Raw genomic sequence first — 12,799 nt, 5'->3', positions numbered from 1 at the left:
TATAAAAAAAATTTTAAACTTAGTGAATCTAATGCATGAAATATCAATTCTTTTGAAATTTGTTTTCTAAATGATAAAATTTGGGAAAATGGTTGTAGGGAAATAAGAAACCATAAAAGAAATTCGAAATAAGATTTGTTCTATATTAATTGGGACAGATTTTTAAATTTAAATTATTTTTAAAAATTAATTAATAAATATTTATCCTATATGAAGATTTTTTGCATTAGGTGGTAAGAAAGAAAGGAATGAGGTTTTGTTTTATTTACTTTTTTTTTAATTTTTTTACGATTTTATTTTGCTCTAAAGTTGTCTCATTGTTTAAAAAAGTAGTTTTCTTTTCATTTTATTTTATTTTTAAAAATAGAAAACAATTTTTAGATCAATGGACAAAATGACTAAGTATATTAAAATAAAAAAAAATCCTTATGACAAAATCCCTTTTAAAACACCATGATTTTACAAGATATTTTTTTTAATGTTATATTCAAAGTAAGTTAAAATATATATTTATTTTATTAAATAGATTAGTTATAAAAAAGTTATTGGAAATATGATTTTGAGAGTCCAAACTGGTAAATAGTGAATTCACCCATGAAATGGTCTTTGTTTATTAATAAAGCATATTTCTCAACAAAAGTGAAAAGGGTTCAACATTGCCCAAACAATTGAAAAACAAATAGAGAGGTAAGAACCATTGGTTTTTTTTTTTCTTTAACTTATATGGCTATTTTAAAAATTTTTAAAAATGGTAGTTCCAAAACTATTGACAAATCTATGACACTTTTTGCCATGTCGGAATTTTCATATTAGTGACACATGTTAAAAAAATTGAATTTACACTAAAAGCGTCACTTCAAGAAACACCTTCTATAATTCCTCAAAATTTAATTTATACTAAAAGTGTATTTTCAAGAGACTCATTTCCGCAATTTTTTTATTAGTCATACATGTTAAAAAAAATTATTTATACTAAATGTGTTTCTTCATAATTTTCATATCAATTACACAATAGAAAAAAAAAATTGAATTTTTATAATAGGTGCCTCTTGAAAAGATACTTCCATAATTCCACAAAATTAAATTTATACGAAAAGTGTATTTTCAAGAGACACCTTTCCATAATATTTATTTATTTATTTATTTTTTTATTAATCATACATGTTAAAAAAAATTGAATTTATACTAAAGACATCTCTTAAAGAGACATTTTCCACAATTCCACAAAATTGATGAATTTATATTAAAGGTGTCACTTCTTCCTCAATTTTCCACATAAGAAGCCAACATGGAACAAAATCCTGTTATATTAGAATTATTTTTCGGGAAACTTGTGTTTTGATAGGGCCATTTGACAAATATATACTTTTCGGAACCCAACTTTATGAAATCTGAAAACCAGCTTTTAATGTGAAAAATTATATATTTTTTATGCACTTTAAGCCGACTACATTTTTGTACCGAGATTGCCCTTTTTTTTTCTTTTTTCCTCTCATACCCACCATCCGCCTCTCCCTCCCTCCCCAGTGAAACCGGCCGGCCAACGTCATCACCGACCGCCACTCACACCTCTCTTGGGTCAACAATCTCCCCCTCTCTCTCTTTCCCTTACCTCTTTCTCTCTATTTCCTTCCCTTTCGACATCAACAAGAGAGAAGAAGGCGGTGGCAATGGTGGAGAACCAAGGCCAGAGGGAAGAAGGCACGACTGGTTGCCATTGACGGCGACAACCAGCAACTCTCGCAGTCATTGACGACGGCGGAAGCACCAGCGTAGGGAGAGACCCCTCTACCCAGAGGTGAGCTCGCCCTCGCTTTTGTCGGCCTCCCTCCCGCCCCTCCTCGACATCTCTCCTTATGTTGGTGCTTCCATCGCCATCGTCATCAATGACAGCGAGAGTTGTTGGTTGCCGCCGTCAATGGCAACCAGTCGCACCTTCTTCCCTCCGGCCTTGGTTCTCCACCATTGCCACCGCCTTCTTCTCTCTTGGTGATGTTGGGAAGGAAAGAAAGAGAAAAAGGGAAGGGAAAAGGAGAGATGGGGAGATTGTCGACTGGAGAGAGGTGTGAGTGGTGGCCGATGATGATGTCGGCCGACCGGCTTCACTAGAGAAGGAGGGAGAGGCGAATGGTGGGTACGGGAGGAAAAAAAAAGAAGGGCAATCTCGGTACAAAAAATGCAGCCAGCTTAGAGTGCATAAAAAAGATATAATTTTTCACATTAAAAGCTGGTTTTCAGATTTCATAAAGTTGGGTTCCGAAAAGTATGTATTTGCCAAATGGCCCCAACAAAACACAAGTTTCTCTTATTTTTCTGTATTTTAAAAATTTATTTTCAAAAGTATTGTACTTCTATAAAAAATCAAATTTATTTTCAAAAGTACTATACTTTTATAAAAAATCCAATACTGCTGTGTCGAATCTAATTAGGACTCCATCTCTCAACCATTGGCTCTCAATATAGTTGATCCACCTCTACTCCACCACAATTGGCTTGGTTGTGAGTCCAAAGCCTAAGGGGAAGAGGGGGTCATAGTGAGGATCCCCAAAATTCATAGGCAGCTGCTCTACGGTCTTGAACCAGGTATGAGGAAGCTTCCCGGTGAATCCATAGTCCCCAAATAGAACGTCAGCCACACCTTGACCTTCACTACCGGGAAGCCATGCAACAACTAGAGCATCCATAAGTGGAAGATAGAGCTGAATGAGGAGAGGGCGACCAGAGATTAGAACCACTACGCACTTGATGCTCGTGCATACATTAGTAATTGTGCTAGGACCTGGTTCAGGAATTGTTAAGTTCAAATTATCCCCAAGCACCTCTGCATAAGGCTTCTCTCCCACCACCACAATGGCATAGGAGAAGTTGCCACACTTTACAAATTCAACATCAGGATTCTCGCTATATACCACTTGAGTGCTAGGGTCAATGGCGGCTGAGATGGCACTGAGGATGGTTGTTCCTATTCATTCAAAGATGATGATATTAAGGCTAGTAATAGTTAGTTATAACTGTTGATGCTTGCAAAGGCATGAAATTAATGGAGGATTAATAAGCATACCAGTTGTGAGGTTGTTTCCCTCAAGTCCCTGCCAAGTGATAGTCCAACCACCACACTGATACCCCAAATTGTTGGCGTGGGTTCCTGCAACTAGGATCTTGTTTGCCTTTTTAGGGAGAGGTATCAAAGGAGGATCTAAGTTTTCTCTGTTCTTCAAAAGAACCAATGACTTTCTAACTGCTTCCCTCGCCAAATCTCTATGAGCCTGGTTCAGAAATAAATATGAGACCTCACAAAGGCTACAGAAGACACTTGAAATTTTGTTAAGCATATATTAAGAAAGAAACCTGGGATCCAAGGTGGCTAACGAAACTAAGATCAGTAAAAGGGCTCTCAAACAAACCCATAGTGAACTTGACCCTCAGAATCCTAGCAACTGCATCATCAATACGGCTCATGGAAATCACATTTTTCTTCACAAGGTCAGTTAGATTACCAATGAATTCACTGTGATTAAAAGGAGTCATAACCTGGAAAACACCCGTAAATCTTAAGCCAAAAAGCAATCCAATTTATATAGATTTAGAAGAGGGGTATACAATGGGGAAGCCACTTACCATGTCCATCCCAGCATTAATCGCAGCTTCAACAGAGTATGTATAGTTAGCGCCGGGTGGTGAAGTGATCTTGTCTATACCCTGCCAATTCGAGATGACAAAACCCTGAAATATATACAAAGAAGCAAAAACTTGTGATTAGAACGGATTGTTAATTTCCCTATTTGAATGGCATGAAAATGTAATAAATAGTGTTACCCTGAATTTAAGAGTATTTTTTAGGAATTCAGTGATAAGTTGATGGTGAGCATGCATCTTCTTTCCGTTCAGGCTAGTGTAGGAAACCATGACTGTTGCCACACCCTTGATGATGGAGTCGTAATAGTCAGGCATGTGAATACTCATCAATCGGTGCCAATCAATGATAGTGTTATTCTCACTGATGCCTCTGATGGTGCCACCATCACCCACAAATTGCTTTGCTCAAGCTGCTACCTTACCCCTTTTCGAAGGTATAAATAAAAAAATTATAGAAAAAAAGATCAGTTAGTTTGGTAAATGAATTTATCTAGCTTGCCAATTGCAAAGGTGTATCATGGATGAAATTACAAACTGCCACATAAACCACAAATGGATATTTTAGAATTTATTTGACACACAATTTGACAATGAATATTCATTTTTTAGAGAAGGTCCCATCAATCAACTTGAGAATTTCTTTCATTCAGAAAATCAATCATGTGGGCAATAGGACTGAAGTTTTCAGTAGATTGTCAAGAATATGCACTACTAATATATTATATATTACATGAAGGCGGATTAAACTTACTTTCCACCAACATAAGGAATTCCCTTCCTTGAGTTGGCAGGAATTTCACCTTGTAGCCCAGGTATAATTTCCGTCATTGCCTGAACAATTTCGGGATCCTCACTATAGCTCTCGTAGCATTGGCCCCATCTTGGATCTCTGCAGACCGGTTGTATATATAGGGGCTCAAGATTAGAATAGTTTGAAAGCCATATTTCTTGGGGACTATTAAAAAGACTTTAGTCAAATGATTCTCAAATGTGTACCGAAATACATGGTGCAAATGCATATGTACTGCCAGTAGCTCTAACTTCAAGGGCCGTTGCGGCACCAATCTTCCTCACAAGTTCTGGATCCCTGCAGGATGACATAATCATACGTGAAGATGACAGACATTGGCAACGTACATTAGTTTGTAGGTTTTAGACATCACCTGGTAGCCCCAAGACCCACATTGTGGGGAAATATTGTTGCCTTGTACACATTGTTGCTGCCATGAAGAGCATCTACACCATAAATCATTGGGATGCCAAGACGGCTTGAAAGAAAACCATGTTGGAAGTCGTTAATCATTTGAATCCACTCTTCTGCAGTGGCTTGAACCCGAGGCACACTCCCAGGAGAACTAATTAAACTGCCAATTGAGTATTCCTTCATGATCTCTGGGGTGGCAGTTTTTCGATCAATTTGTGTCATCTGACCTATTTTCTCTGCTAGGGTCATCCTTTTCATAAGGTCACGGATTCTAATGCCCATGGGCTGTTTTGGGTCTTTATATTTCTCATTTGCTTCCCCCATGGCTGCTAAACAACACAAGAGCAAAAGCCCCACTAAGAACGATGGAAACTTTGCCATGTCCCCTTCCGAAACTCCTTTTGCTTCTGAGACAAATCAGAATCACACTTCAGATCAAGGGACAAAACCAACACGATGAAGAACAGTACTGATAGCAAATATTTTCCTAACAGAATTGGATTTTGTTTTTTAAACCTAATAAAGAACTACCGTTTGGTTTCTCCAAGTTGCAAGTAAAATAACCGGATCATTTAGGGGAATTTTATTTTATTTTATTTTCATGAAAACATTTGCCAAGAGACTAGTTTTCCTGGAAATGTGCAACCAAACAATTGTGGTACATTAAAGAAAATTTAGTAGAATCAGTAAATGGAGATACTGACCAGAAAATAATAGATGCTAGATAAAAGAAACAACAATAAATGAATCAACATATGAGAGTGGTAGAAAGACTGTTCCCTTGGGATCAAGGAAAATTGCAGAAAATAATTTATTTGCCTAGCTACCTTTCCCACAATCCAAACAGACAATTCAAGTTAAAGTAAAACCAGATTCTCTGTTCACAATAACCAAGATTTAAAGCTAGTTCGAATGCATTGAAGCTGAAAACTTAACACGAGACGGAAAGCTGACTGCAGAGATTCTTTCACAAACTCTAACCTGGTAACAAAAACTGCCTATCACAACTCTCGACTCTAACGAGCAACAAGCAACGATTCCCAGAATTAATTTATAGAACCATGGCAGATACTTGCTAAGGTCTTAATGCACTACTCCCACTACTCCTGCTCCATGAAAGGCAAGAGATCTGGACCGAGCTATATATGGACATTTTTGGAGAAAGGTGTTAGGATAAGATTCATACTTTTTCAAGGTAGATAGGATTCCAAATTTAGCAACCAGAGTTGATCTTCAGCTAAATGAAATCATAAAATCAATAACTCTAGATTGCATTATCAATTAATTCATTTCACTTTTCTCTTTCTATTTGTGTAAATGTGTGTCAATCTTCCAAATAAACATTTGATTGGAAGAAAGTCGAATTACTACATGGATTTTTTTTTCTTGAATTAAATATTTTGACCAAATCATGGTTACCCATTAATTATTTTTACCAGTTTTTTATTTTTTTATATATTCATTTTGCAAAATAAAATTTTTATTATAAATTAAATTTATGGTTAAGAAAAGAAAAACTAAAAAAATATTTATAAAATGTTATAAAATATAAGATTTTGTACCACTATGGTGGTAACTTGTGGATGATCACCTATAAATATCTTTTATAACATCCATAGGAACCTCTAATGAAATTCCATTGAGTTTTTCCATGCATTTTATCCTCTTTTTTATCTCCTTCTCTTTCCACTTTTATAACATGTTATCGGCACGAAATTCGTTACAAAAGAAATAGAAAGATTTTTCTTTTCAAAATGATAGAAAATCATTTTCCCCTTCAGAGAAATAGAAAAATTATTCTTTCTTCTATCTTACAAAAAGGTATGTTATAAACTTATATCATAATTTTCTATTTTATCTATATATGTGATAAAATTACCTTTTGATTTTCTATTTCGCTTATTTTATTTGAATACATAAATATGTGCAATCCCTATAACCAAAAGTTATGAGATAAATTATAAAAATGATGAGCTAAATTCATAACTAGAACTTATGGAAAAAATGTGTAATCCCTATAATCAGAAGTTGCGAGGTAAATTACAAAATTACAAAAACATGGTCAGAAGTTATGTATATGATCCCTAATTATCTATTTTTAATTATATGATATAGGTAGAAGCTATAAAAGTAAATAGTTCATAGCTTGAAGTTATATACAAATCTACATAATGAAAGTTCATAGCCTGAAGTTATGTACAAATTTACATAAAAATAGTTCATAATTTGAAGTTAAGTATTAATTTGCACATTTTTGTTATGATAAAATAATCATAGCCCAAAGCTATGAAAGATATTAGCTTTTAATTTCTTTTTAATTATACTGCATAATCAGAAGCTATACAAAACAAAATTTTATAGCCAAAGGCTATACAATGAATATTTCATAACTTGAAGTTATGTATAAGTTTATACATTTTTGTTATGAAAAAATAGAATGTTTAGTAGAATATATATATAATGTTTTTATAGTCAAAAGCTGTATAAGACATACTTTCTGTACTTAAAGACAAAAACTCGAAAATATTGATATTTTAATTTTGTATAGCCAGAAGCTATATAGAGAATATTTTATAGTTTGATGCTATGCAAAAATTTTCATTTTATAATAATAAAATTATGGCTAGAAGTTTTGAAAAATTTATTTTTTAGTTAATATTGCCTTGTTACCTAGTTTCTTGAATTCATAGTAATTATTTTACTTTATGATAATATAAAAAATAATTTGTATATCTTTATAACCTAAAGCTATATGAATAATTAATTTGCATATTCTTATAGCCTGAAGCTATATGAAAAACTTGTATATATTCTTGTAGGCCAAAGCTCGAAGCTAAATGAATTTTTTTTGTATACATTTTATATCTTGAAAAAAAATATGTAAAATCTTTTCATAGCCTAAAGTTTTATGAAAGAAAATAGGTATTTCATATAAATGAAAACTATAGAGATTATTATTTTATATGTTAGTATAGCTAAAAGTTATACAAAAAATAAAAAAAGTTAATATTATATAATTTCTCATAGCTAAGATCTATGTTGAATAATTAATTTTGTAATCTTTCATGGCTAGAAGCCATATAGAAAATTTATGATCTAAAGTCATATATGTAAAACAAAATATAAGTTATACATAAATATAGATGATTATAAGTATTATGATATAAACATTGTTGTTTCACTTATAGCCTAGAGTTACGAGACTTTTATATATTTTATAGCCTGAAGTTATGAAGTATGATTTATTTTTATTTTTTTTTATTTTTTTATTTTTTTATTTTTGTAAGAATTCAATTATTGAAATCCTTAATTTTCCATGTTTTGGATTTGAATGTATCATTAGTATTCTTTATATTAGATATGAAGGTTTAAATATCTAGATCTATAATTTTCATACTTCATTTTTAAAATAGTCGTCATGTTTCATGAAAAGGCATAGTTAAATTGTAGACCCTCCATTTTGTCCTACTAGCACATGCCCTATTGTGTGTTCGTTTAGTACTTTACAACAATTTCTTGGTGGCCCATTACTACTAGGTAGTCTATCTTTTCTAAACCACCATGGGAACTTTGGTTCAAGGATTTATCTAACCTCATTGTAACTCTTGGCAGCCTTAATTTAGACTTAGGTTCACTTAGATACTCTTGGCATCACTTTAGGCCCATTTAGATACACTTGGCCCATTAGGCACCACTTTAGGCCCATTTAGATAAATTTGGCCCATTAGGCACCTCACTTGGCCCATTAGGCATCACCCTAGGCCCATTTAGGCACCTTAGGCCCATTAGGCACCACTTTAGGCCCATTTAGATACACTTGGCCCATTAAGCACCACCCTAGGCCCATTTAGGCACCACCCTAGGCACCTTAGGCCCATTTGGCACCACTTTAGGTCCATTTAGATACAATTGGCCCGTTAGGCACCACCCTAGGCCCATTTAGGCACCTTAGGCCCATTAGGCACCACTTTATGCCCACTTAGATACACTTGGCTCGTTAGGCACCACACTTGGCTCGTTAGGCACCACACTTGGCCCATTAGGCACCACCCTAGGCCCACTTAGGAACCTTAGGTCCATTTAGGCACCCTAGGCCTATTTGGGCACCTTAGGCCCACTTAGGCACCACCCTAGGTCCATTTAGGCACCCTAGGCCCATTTAGGCACCCTAGGCCCATTTAGGTACCTTAGGCCCACTTAGGCACCTTAAGTTCACTTAGGCACCATAGGCCCACTTATACACCATAGGCCCATTTAGGCACACTTGGCCCATTTAGGCACCCCGAACTCATTTAGGCACCCTGGGTCCATTTAGCCATACTAGGCCCATCTAGGCACATCTAACCCACCTAGGCACATTTGACCCACTTAGGCACTTTTCTAGGTTTAGTTTCACTTAAATTTGTTTTTTTTTTTTTTTTTTGTTTTTCTGTATTTATTTATTTTATTGATTGATTTTTAGGATTAAGTAAGTTTTGATTTATTTTATCTTATTTCATTATTATTATTATTTATATTTTATTTATTCATTTTATTTTGTGATTGCATGAAAAGAATTTTTTTTTTTTTTGGTGGTTTGAGTTTGACACTTTGATTTTTATTATATGTTGCATTAGTTTAATTTCTTTTTTTGAATATGTCTAATATTTATTTATTTATTTATGTATTATACCTTTTATCTATTTGTTCATATTTTCTTATTTACTTATTTAATCACTTCTTCAAAATTTAGTGAACCAATGTTGACTTTTAATCACTTGAGTTGTTTCGACTTTGGATATGCATGAGATTGCCTAACTAATTTTTAATGGAGTAATCTTGTTCCTTTCATCCTCTTTTATTTTATTTATTTTCAATCTCCTAATTTTATTTTCTTTCTTTCTTTTTATTTTTTTTTATTTTGCATGAGGGCCCCCAAGCTGCTATTGACTCTCGAGGGAATACACGAACCTTTGAAGAAGAAAATTTAGCACGTATATAGACGGAAGGGAGGGTCATGTTCAGGTTGGTGAGTGGCTTTTCCATGTTGGTGGAGTCAACGGGAAAAAAATGTTGAGCTGTGGAGAGGGAACACATGGTTTTGGAAAGGAAATTTTCAGCACGTAAGGAAAGAAAAAAAAATGTTAAGCTGTGGAGAGGGAACATATGGTTTTGGAAAGATGGATAGGGCAACACGTGGAGGTGAGAGAATTCATTCATTCATTTTTTTTCTCATTGGAGTAAGACTTATTGATGACCAGAGTATGCGCATGTAAAAAACAAAAAACAAAAAAAAGTGATATGTTTGTACTTGACATCCTACTCCATTGAGCATGTTTTGTTATTTGAAGGTTGTTTATTGGGTTTATCATTGAGGGTTTGTGCGAGTTTTCCATGAGGACTTTTCGTTCCTTGAGTCACTCTTGTTATGCATTTAGAGTGTCAAGAATTCATATGAGAGGTCTATGATATCCTATACTCCTTGGATCATGGTTGATATGTATTAGGTATGAGAGATGAGTAACCTTTAACTAGGGTCTCCGGATCGTTGTCTTACCCACCATTTCATCATTGGTGATATGACTTTCCTTTATTGCACTAATATGCGTTGATCATCATTCATTCCACTTTCTCATTGCCTTATTTTGTGTGTTATCACCTCTTTCCGGATCTTTGTTCTACCTTTTATCCATTTCCCACATATTGATACACATTTGTGGTTTGATAACTTCTTCACATCATTCACATGCTTCTTTGATGGTTTGACCAATTATCCTTTCTCTTGTTTCTCCATCAACATTTCCTTTGGTTACCTTTAGGTTCATGGCTCATGAGATTTTTTCTATGCATTACATCTTGTACACGAGGGTATGGGTTTGATCATTGGGTATTTGAGCCTAGTTTCCCTTCATTTCTTTCACCCTATCACCTTAACCTATGTTGCGTCCCGTGTCTTAAGACCACCTTGAGGCCATGAGATCAAATGTTATCTTTGACAATTTTCACTTGATGGGCTTATGTAGATTGGTTGAAGTATAGTCGTTACTATGCTTTCTATTATGGGAGATACCTTTGGAAGCATTTGGTTGCTCTCTTTTGTTGGGTATATCGATGTTTGATGGATTTTTGAGTTTGGATATAGTCCATTGATGATATTATATTCATCATTTTGTTGTGCATCAGATATCCACACTGGGGCATATTTCTCCTTTGCTCTAAGATCCTTATTCGTGGTGGGGTTGTGTAGCTATCCTTGATCTTGATTATTGAGATGCTTGATTGATGTTAGCAGATAGTTGATTGGTGATGAAGATTTTTGGTGGGTGATGTCATGTTCTTTATTGTGTACCAAATATCCATATTGGGGCATATTCTCCTCTCCTTGTCGGGATTTTGTTTGCACAATGGTATGATGACGGATGATTGATGTTGGTAATTTACCTCACGACTTTGACATCAGATCTTATACCGGGGCATATTTCTCCATTTTCTTTGAGTATCCTTGGGATTGAGACAACGACCAGCTTGGTTTTAGATTGAGTACTAGTATGGGGTTTCTGACGATTAACTGTATCAGGACCTTCCTACATGGATTTGTTGAGATAGAGATGGATCGCATCAGGTTTTATTCGAGGAGCATAGCTGGATCCTTTAGCTAGATGCTCATGAGATATATTGCTTTCATCATTGATTACCTTGCAGATTAGGTTATCCAGATGAGTAGTATTTTCGTGCACTTTGAGATTTTCTTTTAAATGAGTCAAGATATACACACTCCAAGATTTACCTCTTGAGGTTTGTCACCAGAGCAACTTGTGAGACATAGAGAGTTCTTTTAGTTCAGATTTTCTAGAGGTTTGGCATGATGCATCGGTTTCTAACTCATTGATTTCAGAGGATGATTGATTTATTGGTTGTTTCAGCTGTGTGAGCACTTTGGATACTGGGGAATATTTCCTTTCCTAAGCCTAGTAGTCCAACCCTTGGCATTTCGAGTATACGACTTTGATCCCAAGTGTTTCTTATCCACTTTCCAGTTGGTCTCCATTTCTTTTCAATTTAAAGCCTAGAGCTCTCGACCCAAAGTCGATTTTCATTTATGACCCATAGTCATTTGTTTTCCATTTAGAGCCCAAAGCTCTCGACCTAGAGTCAATTTTCATTTATGACCTAGAGTCATTTCTTTTCCATTTAGAGCCCAAAGCTCTCGACCCGGAGTCGATTTTCATTTATAACCCGGAGTCATTTCTTTTCCATTTAGAGCCCAGACTCTCGACCAAGATTCGTTTTTCATTTATGACCCAAAGTGATTTCTTTTCTATTTAGAGGCCAGAGCTCTTGACTTAGAGTCGATTTTCATTTATGACCCAGAGTTTTTTTTTTTTTTTTTTTTCCATTTAGAGCCCAGAGCTCTCGACCTAGAGTCGTTTTTTTTTCATTTATGACCCAGAGTCATTTTTTTTTTTCCATTTAGAACCCAGAGCTTTTGACCCAAAGTTGATTTTCATTTATGACCCAAAGTCATTTCTTTTCCTTTTAGAGCCCAAAGCTCTCAACCCAGAGTTGTTTTTCATTTATGACCTAGAGTCATTTATTTTCCATTTAGAGCCCAAAGCTCTCGACCTAGAGTCAATTTTCATTTATGAACCAGAGTCATTTCTTTTCCCTTTAGAGCCTAGAGCTCTTGATCCAAAGTTGATTTTCATTTATGACCTAGAGTCATTTTTTTTCCATTTAGATCATAGAGCTCTTAACCTAGAGTCGTTTTTCATTTATGACCCAGAGTCACTTCTTTTCCATTTAGAGCCCAAAGCTCTTGACCTAGAGTTATTTCTTTTCCATTTAGAGCCTAGAGCTCTCGACCCGGAGTCAATTTTCATTTATAACCTAGAGTCATTTCTTTTCCATTTAGAGCCCAGACTATCGACCTAGATTCATTTTTCATTTATGACCCAAAGTGATTTCTTTTCTATTTAGAGC

General features: G+C 34.9%; 1 pseudogene; it reads right to left on the bottom strand.

The window, feature by feature from the left end:
- Positions 1-2,445: 2,445 nt before the first annotated feature.
- On the bottom strand, positions 2,446-5,311 carry LOC100247954 (uncharacterized; annotated as a pseudogene).
- Positions 5,312-12,799: the final 7,488 nt, after the last annotated feature.

This window comes from Vitis vinifera, chromosome 6, assembly GCF_030704535.1.
Source record: "Vitis vinifera cultivar Pinot Noir 40024 chromosome 6, ASM3070453v1".
Taxonomy (NCBI): domain Eukaryota; kingdom Viridiplantae; phylum Streptophyta; class Magnoliopsida; order Vitales; family Vitaceae; genus Vitis; species Vitis vinifera.
Note: the sequence above shows the minus strand (reverse complement) of the source record. Positions and strands in the feature narration are given on the sequence as shown.